General features: G+C 42.4%; 1 long non-coding RNA gene across 1 annotated transcript in view; it reads left to right on the forward strand.

Annotated features, from left to right (window-relative positions):
• The window catches only part of LOC110340383, a 26,075-nt gene extending 14,490 nt beyond the window's left edge, over positions 1-11,585 (forward strand). The window contains exon 3 of the long non-coding RNA XR_002382177.2: positions 11,108-11,585. This is a non-coding gene — a long non-coding RNA (uncharacterized LOC110340383). The remainder of the gene's footprint in view (positions 1-11,107) is intronic.
• The last annotated feature ends 213 nt before the right edge of the window (positions 11,586-11,798 follow it).

Here is an 11,798-nt window from a genome sequence, read left to right on the forward strand (position 1 = left end):
TCACTTAGACTTTTGTATAGATCCAACTTACATGCCCAGTTCTGGTCAACAAGTGAAACAATGCAATTTAAAATAATTAGACTGAAGTAACTTGATTCCCCACACCCCCAAGCTCCCCACTGTTCAGAGCCCCATTGTCCAAGTCACTGGTAATTATTACTTCAGCTGAAGTGAGAATGCCCAAGATCAATGGGAACCCTTTTCAATTCTGAGACTCTAATGGGACAGTCCTTGGAATTATAGAGATGATAACCATGAAGACCAGGTTCTTCTGAGACACAGAGGGGACTTCAGGTTTTCAAATGTTTGTCTTTACAGATCAAGTGCCAATGGTGGGAATCTGTACAGAGAGCTGTCAGAAAAGCCAGGCCGTGGGAGTGGAGTACATGATGAAATGAAAGTCCTTCGAATGCCCCGTTTGCTCTGTCAGAGCAGAGGGCACGATAGGTGAGGGGGGTGCCCAAAAGGTGGACCTGGGTTTCTCTGCCCCCATCCTGTACAGGGTAAATAGTGTAAGCAGACCTCCGCCTCTTCCACAGAGAAAATAGAGAAAGACTGTGGACCAGACAAGGCCTGGGATGCTGGTGGAGGACAGCAAGTAGGCTACTAGGACTACAACTGAGGAAGAAAAGCAAACCTAGTTTTCAACACAGTTCTCACATCAGGAGGTCGACATCCACTGTCAGCAATCAGATGGGATGGGACATCTTGACAAAGACAGTTTGTTGGAGACACAGTCTCACGTAGCCCAGGCTGCTCTTAAACTCACTGTAGCTGAGGGTGTTTTTGATATCTGGATCATCCTGCCTCTACCTCCCAAGGTGTAGGATTACAAACAGGTGGTACCATACCTACCCTCAGACATTCATTTTTAAAGAAAATGACTTAGTAGATGTTCATTTTTAATATCCTTGAAGGGTAGTCTGAAAGTCTCTCTGATCATTTGTTCAGTCAATGTTCGTTTCCATTCCTGTTGGTTTTGGCACTGTCTCTGCTCCCAAGTAGAAATCATGTATAAATAACACAACTTCCACTTATACTGGAGTCTTATTAGTCCAAATGTTATGGACTGAGACATTTATTTGGTTCATAGTTTTGTTTTTGTTTATTTGTTTCTTTGAGACAGGGTTTCTCTGTATAGCTTTGTAGACCAGGCTGGCCTCGAACTAACAGAGATCCACTTGCCTCTGCCTCCTGAGTGCTGACATTAAAGGCAGGTGCCACCATCACCTGGCTGGTTCATAGTTTTAAAGGCTGGGAGTCTAATAGCATAGTGCTGACATCTGAGTAGGGCTTTCATGATGCGAAATCTATGGCAGAAGGCAGAAAGGCAAGAGAGGAGCTGAAATCTGTGGTCCTAGTACACTCTCTGGACAGCAATGCCAATCCATTCGTGAGGATGTAGATATCACCTCTTCGACGACATGCCCATCAATTAGAATTAGAGATTTCTTTTTACCAACATGGGAAGTCAGAGGAACAAAAAACATAACTCATTTTTCTATTAACCAACTATATGTAATTAGTGTCCTGAAATAGCTGTAGCACTACAGTGTACATTTTCAGTCAGAAAAAAAGAACTTATTAGGAAAGTTTATTTTTTTCTTAGTATGAACTGGAAAAGAACTTGAGAGCAATGTAAAATTAATTCTAGACAATTATAGATATATGTAAAATATAGACAATTATATATAAAATTAATTATAGGTAAAACATGAACAATTACATATAAATTAATTATAGACAAAACATTTACAGACATCTGAGTCAAGATTTGTGAGTTTTGACTTGGGCTCTGTATTAGTTGCTTTTCTGTAGCTCTGATAGACTTCCTGGACAAAAAGCAACTCAGCGGAGAAAAGGGTTTAGTTTTGGCTTACAATTTTAGGTTCTGGAGGGTATGTGGTCCATCATGCTGAGGAAGGCATGGAAGCAGGAGTATGAGGCCGGACTGGCAATCAGGAAGTGGAGTGATCATGCTTCACCCCCACACAGGAAACAGCGCAGGAGAATAGGAAGTGGGACCATGCTACAAAACCTCCAAGTCTGCCACAGGGATGTACTTTCTCCACCTCCTCTAGGTTTCAAATTAACAGCACGGAATGGGGATCCAGTGCCTAAACCCAAGAGTCTATGGGGGTCATTCTCATATAGGGAGGGCAGGGGTGAGAGGGAGATGTACAGGGAAAGGGATCGAGAGAGTAACAGGGCAGTCTAAAAAGCCACCAGTGATGCAGAGAGAAAACAACCTTCCCCGAAGAGCAGATGTGTGAGGTGTTCAGCTCAGGAGAGGCGTGCAAGCAGATGTGACAGCTCTCATCAAGTATTTTGAGGACTATTTTAAAGAATTGGTTATCCATTGCCGTAGAACACTGACTTGATTTGAGGAAACCCATTTTCTTTTCTGGCATCACACTGGAACCCCTCACACAGACACCACTTTCTTTCGGAGGTCCCTTCCGCTGGGCACCAACAATCCATAAAGCATGATTGAATAAGTTTCTACGGAGGGACTAGCAACCCACTTTCTAAAGCAGACAGAACAAAGGCCAGCAGGTAGAAACTGCCTCAAGCGTCATGTAACATGTTTCTAGAGAACATGGATATATAGTTGTCTCTCATTTGATGTCATGTTTGATGCCTGGTTTAGCAGCATTTAAATGCACCCTAGGAAAAAAAGTTAAAGTGCTTGCTTGGGGGGGAACACCCTGAGCCATACCTCCCTTATCTTCTATGGTTTATTAATTTTCTCTTCAGCCTCCTGAAAATTCTTCCTAATTTTTTGGGGGAGGGGGCTTTCAAAGGAAAAGGCTCATCTCTCCCACGTGGTTTGTGGAGCTTTATTTGCCTTCCCTGCTACTGTTTTCTGCATTAACATCAGAAGTTTGCCAGTGTGCCTGGGTTTCTCTGTGGTCATCACTTCTGGGCCTATATGACACCCCTCCTTTGGAGTAGGCACTCTTGCCTCTTCTGTAGGAATGACACTGTGACCCTGATGTTTCTAAAGAAAATCACTCCCCCTCTCACAAATCCATTTTGTTAGGGCTGCCTGTTCAGCATTCTTTCATTGGATATATGACCTCTGGCCTCCCTTCACTCTACTCTGGCTGCCACAGCGGTTCTCATGTGAGTGGGATAATGCTTGTCCCTGTGTCATATCTAGTTAGAGGAGACTTGTGCCTGTGGGACCTGTGCCCCATAGTTGTAAGGATTGTTTAGTGATACAAAGATGTGTGGTTTTTTTTATCGTAGCTGCTTTCTCTTCTCACAATTCAGAAACAAAGCCAAAGCTGACAGACACAGTGCCCTGGACAGTTTTATGTAGTTTTATGTCAACTTGACACAGGCTAAAGTCATCTGAGAGGAGGGACCCTCAACTGAGAAAATGCCTCCATTAAGAGTATTATGACTATAGGCCAACCTGTAGAGCATTTTCTTAATTAGTGATTGATGTGGGAGGGCCCAGCCCATTGTGAATGGTGCCATCCCTGGGCAGGTGGTCCTGGGTTCTATAAGAAAGCAGGCTGAGCAAGCCTTGTGGAGAAAACCAGTAAGCAGCTCCCCTCTATGACCTCTGCATCTGCTCCTGCCTCCAGGTTCCTGCCCTGTTTGAGTTTCTGCCCTGACTTCCTTTGATATTAAACAGTGATAAGGAAATGTAAGTCAAATAAACCCTTTTCTTCCCACATTGCTTTTGGTCATGGTGTTTCATCCCAGCAATAGTAACCCTAAATAGGACAGCAAGCAAGAGACCCAGGCCATTTATGATTTGCTCGGATCACACCTCTCTTTTGGTAATCAAGGGCTGTTTATTGAATAACAGCTGTGACTCTCCACTCTGAGAAGTCAATTCAATTACATGTGCAAATATGTATTGCTAAGGGTGACACCATGCCTTCCAAACCTCCCCACCCCTCCCCCCCTATACTTGCATGGCTCTTAGAAAGTTTCTATTGCATGGTTAAAGGACTGTTTGCTTTGTAGGAAACTTGTAATCCTTGAGAGTATCCCGAAGCGTAAATCTAATTAATCTTCTGATGGAAAACAGGAGTCTCAAACTGGGGTAAATTCCTGAAAGATCAGAGAAGCAGAGGAACAGCCACGGTTCCTTCCTACTTCTTCCATGCCTTCCTCCAAAAAGTTTGAGATCCCATCTTTTCCTCATCTTACCACTTCCTGTCTCTCTCTACAGTCCTCTAAACCTCGGTGGTCAGTTAGTGGCTGGCTCCACCCTCTTGACTCCGAGCAAACTTTATTTGTTAGAACACAAACAACATATCATGCAACAGTATCCTCACTATTCATCACATGGATAATGCAAAGTGATTGGAGAAAAGCAAACCAAGAGTGAGGCTTCAAGGAAGAAATAGACTTACTTCTGCACACAGACTTTTGAGTTAATTTGTAGCATAGACAGTGTGGTTGCATAGTTTGGAGTTTGGTCTTGGTTTTCTGAAACAGAATGGTTGCTTTCCATTCTGATGGTCCAGACAAATGTAAATTAGGTGTTGTAGCACAGTGTGTAGGGACAGACACCTACTTGACACGTGGTAACCAGCGGGAGGTAGAATTTCACTGACAATTTTTAAATTATAGCCAGATCACAACTTTGACACAAGCAAAATGATTCCATACCTCTGAAAACTGCACTTGGAGTGGATTAGAAAAACAGTTATGGTACTTGAGCTGTATTCTGCTTACATTAAAAAAAAACCTAGTAAGTAGCCAAGCTCACTCCTTTGGGTCTGGGAACACCTGCTGGATCACAACCATCTCCAGCCTCACTGTGGTCTTACAAGCAGAGGCTGCTATCTCACTGACAAGATACAGCTTGGTGGGATGTTCCTAACATTTACTTCAGTTCACCATATTTACATATGAAGAAAGATAACTGTTGTAACTTATGAGCTATTTAAGGGGGATGATCCTAGTAACAAGATGGACAAATGGGCTGAGGTGGTGATGTGTGTCTGGGAGAGATGGAGAGAAGCTGAGAGGGAGAGCCAGGAAAGACAGGCCAGAAAGGTCTAGAAGGAAATCCAGGTGGAAGGTCAAATTTGAGAGGAACCTAGGCATCCTGGAAGAAGAATTGTGTTTGGAGCTTTTAGATAAAAACTGTGGGATGGAGTAAAAGATTGCAATCATACTCTATTCTTTTTCCATAGTTCAGATGACCATTCTGTGCCATATATTCAACTCAAAATGGAACGAGATGTATTTTCAGGAAGGTAAATTCCCAAATGCTGTGTCTGGATTCTGATTGTGTGGTACATTGTGCATGTATTTAATTTTATATCATTGTTCAGTATTTTCAACTGATTGGTTCTGGCACTTGGCCAGTGCAGCCACTACTGAGAGACTTGTAGGTGGCACTAGTATGGCCCCACTGCTGTGCCTCCCTTGCTGTTAGATAATTTTCTTGCTTAGAGGCAATGTTGTATGGGACACAATGAGAGGGACTAAGGCATAATGCAGGTCCAAGGACAACTGTATGGGCAGGAAATTACAGATAGGGGAGAACCATTTATACTCTGAAGAACACAAGTGGCTGCTCCTTATGAGGCAGAGTTTCCATATAATAAGTAATCTGTTGCCAGGTGGCTCTCTGGTGTTCTTGAAAAAACAGTAGTATACTGATGGCTCACTTTCAGTCTCTGCCGTTGTCATCCTAGAGTATAATTCCATGTTCCTAAGGTCTTCCATAACCTCATATCTCACTATGGGCTCTGATATACCCAGGGAAAGAAAGACTATGTTATCATGAATATCTGGATACTGAGAGATTTTAGTTGTTATAGAATATTATTTTAAGATATGTTACATTTGTTTATACTGTGGAACATTTGTTTAATGATGCAAAGATGTGTTGCATTCTTTTATGTTGCATTTGTTTAACTCTTGGAAGCTGTGCTACTTTGCCTGTCTAAATCACCTGATTGGTCTAATAAAGAGCTGAATAACCAATAGCAAGGCAGGAGAAAAGATAGGCAGGGCTGGTAGGCAGAGAGAATAAATAGAAGGAGAAGAAGAGAGAAAAAATCAAGAAGAAGTAAGAAAAGGAAGAGGAGGACATCAGGGGACAGCCACATATCTACACAGAAAACCACAGAGCAAGAAGTAAAGAAAGGTGCACAGAAACAGAGAATGGTAAAAGCCTAGAGGCAAATGGTAGATGGGATAATTTAAGAAAAGCTGGCTAGATATAAGTCATGATAAGGCCACGTTTTTAAACTTATTTTTTAATTTAAATTAAAACAATCTTATTTTATATACCAATCCCAGTTCCCTCGTCCTCCCCTCCTCCCATCCCCTCTCATCTCCCAATCCCACCCTTCCCTTCCACTCCTCAGAGATGGTGACAAGGCTGGGCGTTTATAAAGAAGACTAAGCCTCTGTGTGATTTATTTGGGAACTGGGTGACAGGTCTCCAAAAGAGCCAAAGAGTAATGAATAAGAAAACAACCCACTACACTTGGTGGTGGTATTGATCAACTGCATGGTACTCTGTTAGGGTTAATTTTGATCATCAACTTGACTGTATTGAAAGATACCTAGGGGGGTCAGAAAGGTGTGCTTTAGATAGTCCATCTGTGAGGTCATCTCCACAGATGACTGGATCATGAGGCATCTAACCTAATCAGTGATTAATCCTCTGATGGTTAGATAATTTGATGACATTTGGGAACTGATGGAAACTAGGTGGAGGGAAGGGCATTTTGGAGGAAGTCTTCAGTGGAGGAGTGCCTTTGCAGGCTGTCTCTTGTCTCCGCTCTTCCGGTGAGGGCCTCTGCTTCTGAGCAACCATGCAGTGAGCTGTTTTGTGTCACCACGTGCTGTGTACCAGCAGCCTGCCAGCGTTACTGCTTCACCTTCACGGATGGAGACATTCTTGGTCTGAATCAGTGGTTCGCAATCTTCCTAATGCTGTGGCCTTTGAACACAGCTCCTCATGTTGCGATGACCCCAACCATAAAATTATTTCATTGCTACTTCATAACTGTAATTTTGTTACTGGTATTAATTATAATATAAATATCTGATATTCAGGATATCTGGTATGTGATTCCTGTGAAAGGGTCATTCTATTCCCCAAAGGCTCATGGCCTACAGATTGAGCACCTTTTGTCTAAAAGAACAGAAATATGCCCTTAGTTGGCACCGGAGAGAATAATAGTCTACATGTGCTGGTGGGTGTGCATGCCATTGTGAACATGTGAGTGCTGGGGCCAGAGGTCAATATCTTTCTCCATCCTTCTCCAGCTTACTTTTTGAGACAGGATCTCTCACTAAACCTAGAACTTTCTGACTGCCTAGAATGGCTAGCCAATGAGCTTTGGGGAATCACTTGTCTCTGCCCACCTAAGTTCTATGGTTTCAGATGTCCCATGGAACTTAGGTGGTGGGGTGTGTGTGTGTTTGTGTGTGTCTGTGTGTGTATTACCATATGCAGATATTTTGTGATTGCTGAGGAATCCAAACTCAGGTCCTCATACTTGTGGAGCAAACATGTTACCCTTGAATCATCATCCCAGACCTGATAGGATTTTTTTGACTCAGTTTAAAGATGGGATCTGAAGCTCACCTTGAATGCTAAATTGCTTATTAAAACAGGGATAGCATTAACAGACATGGTGAACTCAGGAAAAGGAACTTATTTATTAGAGATGGCAAGGAATCAAAATATGAGGAAGTGTTTTTAAATATAAATTTGAGAATTTTAAATCTTAGACAAAGGCTTCCTTAACTCAGTACAACACCAGTCTTCAACTCAGAATCTGGGTAAGAGCATCACACATCCATTTGGATAAAGTCTTGGCCTTATTCTGACACATACAACAGAGCAATAGAGATCATGATATGTGACAAGACAGCCTCAGGCTGATACCCCCTGTCCCATCTTTCCATCCCCATACCATGCCCATTGCTTTAGGATCCATGCAGGTGGTAAGCCATCTCACAGAAACATTTACACAGAGAATTCCTTATTACCTCTGACAGATGTATTTTACCCCATTGCTTCCCTAACCTCAGTTCCTGGAAGGCTGCCCAGCATTGTTGCTAGATAGTATTGCCATGGCAACCGTAGACCATACCACCAGGGTGAGATACAGAAAAGCAAAAATAGTGTAAGAACAGATTTTTTGAGGCCCTGGTCTCTCTGGCTTCACACCTGACAGAAGCATATGTGTACCCATGAGTAGAACTTGAGGGGGGGGATAAAGCAAGCTAGGAAGGATATTGGGGTGCTATGGTCAGAATGCCCAGGGAGAGTATCTCTCAAAGAAGCAGGGGCACAAGTTAGTATCCAAAATGTAAGATTATTTTCTTATTTTTGCCTAAATATAGAATTACTGTGGCTGGATCTTCTTTCAGAACAGAATGGACCAATAGCTACGTCTCAGTCATTGACACTGTAAAATAACTTCATTGAAACAGCTTTCTTATTCCTGTCATTAACTCAACCACAGCAAATTAGCTTGCTAGTCTGAGACTAAGAGGTGGAGTGTAGCACTGACATGGGTACCCCATATATCTAGATTTCAGGCCAATGGACAAAATGTTAGTATTGTTCTGCCTTTTGGGCTGGCAGTGGTTACCAGGGGCTTGCTTCCCATTAACTTTATGAATCTTGAATATATGACCAAAACTTAGTCTGATAAAATACTGATAGTCTCAAAATAGAAAACAAAGGGTTGTTCATTATAAATGATTATGAAAATATAGTGTGATTGAGAAGAGGGTTTCTACCGTCATGCAATTTCAATGCAAAACTAGCTGAAGCCTTTCAAATGATCTTCTTTTTAGAATTGCTAAAACTTTTCATTATACTGTGAGTGGCAATAACTTGAGGTAGAGTGTCAGTATTTTTTTTGTTTTGCACATTTACTTTCTGTTTTGTGTGCCCTGCCAGGCATGTCCCCCTCAACAAGGGCATTTGGACATTACCCATGCATGTGGTTGCTCTTTCATTTCTCCGTTCCTGGCTTCTTTGATGTTAGGTGCTCTACACTGACACACACACACACACACACACACACACACACACACACACACACACACACACACACACCTGTCATGGTGGACTGTTACCTCTGAAAATGTGAGCTGAAATAAGCCTTTCTTTCTAAACTTGTTTTCCTCAGATACTGGCCACAGCAACAGTACAGTTGACTAATACAGCTTGGAACGGTGGTGCGTGTCTTTAACCCCAGAGCTGAGGAGGTGGATCTCTGTAAATTCAAGGCCAGCCTGGTCTACAAAGTGTGTTCTAGGCTAGCCAATGCTATACAGTGAAACCCTATCTCAAAAACAACTCCTGCCTCATACAGTAATCAAGATGTACAGCCTTTTAAAGTGAGGTTATCACCAAGTCTGCTCATCTTCTTTTGGTTTGTTTCTAAGTGTTAGTTGCCCTTTGTTTGTATGCCTGTCTTCTGGTCCATATATAACACATGGTAAGCATTCATTACATGTGCTTTGCTCTTTTGAATGCTCTCTTCTTCCTCTTCCTCCTGGATGCTCATTCTTTATCCATGTTGGTTAGTTACTTTCAACTTGACACAAGCTGGGACATGTCTGGGAGGAAGGTATCTCAGCTGAGGAACTGTTCCCACCGAACTGGACTGTGGACAAGTCTGTGAGACACTTCTCTCGATGTGTGGCTGATAGGAGAATGCCCAGCTAACTGTGGGTGGTTTTACTCTGGGAAGGTAGTCCTGGGTTATATGAGAAGGCACACTGAGCTAAGCTCTTGTGAGCAAGTGGGCTATCAGCATACTTTCATGGTTTCTGCGTCACTTCCTGCCTTGAGTTCTTGTCCTGACTGCATCAAGTTGCTTTTGGTCATGTTTTTTTCACAGCAACACAATCTAAACTGGCACAGAAATTGATACCAAGATCATGGGATATTGCTGTAACAGACCTGATCATGTTTTTTTTGTTTGTTTGTTTACTTTTGTGTCCCTCCTCCACAGCAGATTGTGGAAGTGTTTGGATTTTAGGATGGAGAAAGTCGCTGAGTGTTCACTGAGCTGTTGTGTGAACTTGGAAGATAATGATGAAGACCTGCCTTGTGAACTTTTAGAAGCAAGTTTGAGAGTCCCTTAAAGACTTTATCAGGGGCATTGATGTGGTATTTTGAATTAGGAACCCCTGGTTTCTTGTCAATTTGGGCTGAACACTCAGCACCAATTAACAAGAGACCAGAACCTCTTCTTTATTGGGATAATCAATGTTGATTAGCTGTGGATGAGAATCCATTGTGGTTAATAGAAGACCAACATCACTGAGCTGAAATCATCTTGGGGTATTTCTTCAGGGTCAGCACACAGAAGCTGGGGTCCAGAATGTGTCAAGGTTGCATCTTATGTTGGCAGATGAACTTATGTCAGAGTCTCCCATGTGGTAGTAGTTTTGAAGGAATGAAGGAATCATGGAAGCAGATGAGGCTAGGTGTCATGAGAAGTTAGGAGAGCATTGGTGAAAGTGTAGTCTCAATTGAAGTGTAAACCCCAGGACCAAAGAAATTGAGACTTGGGAAAGTCTCTTCCTGTGGAGACCCCAGTATAACAGAGATGCTATGGCTGTGGGATTAGCAATTGCCAAGGATGGCGGCAGTTGTGGAGTGAAACTGGATTGAGCCTACAAGACAAGTTGTGTGTTCTGGGGTTGAAGAAGTAGCTGGAGAAGTGGAGCTGCACAATATTAGAGCCAAGAGGATGGTGAGCTTCACATGTCAGACATTAAGCATTGTTGGAGTTTGACTTCGCTTTTGATTGTTACTGTACATTGAAAACTCTCCAATGATATTGGATCACTGACTGTAGATTGTGTAAAGTATGAGAAAAATGCAAAATGTTCCTTATTGTTGGGATGTAAAGGAATGGAGAAAAAGCAGTATTTGAAGCCACGTATAGGAATGTAATGCCCTTGACAAATCACAGTAGGAACAGGAAGCTCTGGCTAGAGGACCCCCATTGTTTTCACAGTAGCATTTATACCTCTGAGGCCATAGAACAGTTGAAATGTATTCTTTACCCTTTCATGAATTGCAAAAATTAGGGGAATTCCAGGCACTAGCTGAAAGTTCTGTATGCTTTATTTGTAGTTGTTCCTGTATTAGAAGATGGGCCTGTTTAAATTCTTCCCCATGAAGGAGCCTTGACCCTCCTTAGTCCAGTGTTTTCCCTGGGCAAATATAAGGAGTGGTAGCCACTCATCCTGCCTCACCTCTTGCCAAGATGTGTTTTGTGGATCCTTATGATTCTCTGGATCCAAGCATTACTGCAGTCCCAATTGCAGAATAATTGACAAGGATTGTATCCCCCCTTTATGGGCTCATTTTACATCAGCTCCTATGTGTTTCCAATTTTCAACATCAATGGTTCCTTTTTCAGGAAATCAAGGATTGAATTTTACAGGCACTTATACAAAGTTTTAGAGCTGTTGCTCTGAGTATTTTTTGCTTATCTTGATCTTTACATGCATCTCAATCACTGTATGAAATACTTTGCCTCAGAAGACTGAGAGGAACCCATGCTATGTCGTTCTCACGCTCCTGATTCCATGGGCAAGAAGACTGAACTATCCTCTGCTTTGTGTTAAAGAACAATTTTCTTACCTTCTCCAAGGTCCAAGCCCACATCTTTTACACCAGTTGTGGCCTCCACAGCCAGATTATCTTCAGGGAAGAGGGAGAGCAAGAAGGCAGTGCAGTTGAATATGACTCAGTAGCCAGTGTTGGTTCAAACTTCTGGCATCTGACCCCAAGTAGTTTATTTTGGGCACATTTAATCACA

Source organism: Mesocricetus auratus, unplaced genomic scaffold (assembly GCF_017639785.1).
Source record: "Mesocricetus auratus isolate SY011 unplaced genomic scaffold, BCM_Maur_2.0 Super-Scaffold_100010, whole genome shotgun sequence".
Taxonomy (NCBI): Eukaryota; Metazoa; Chordata; class Mammalia; order Rodentia; family Cricetidae; genus Mesocricetus; species Mesocricetus auratus.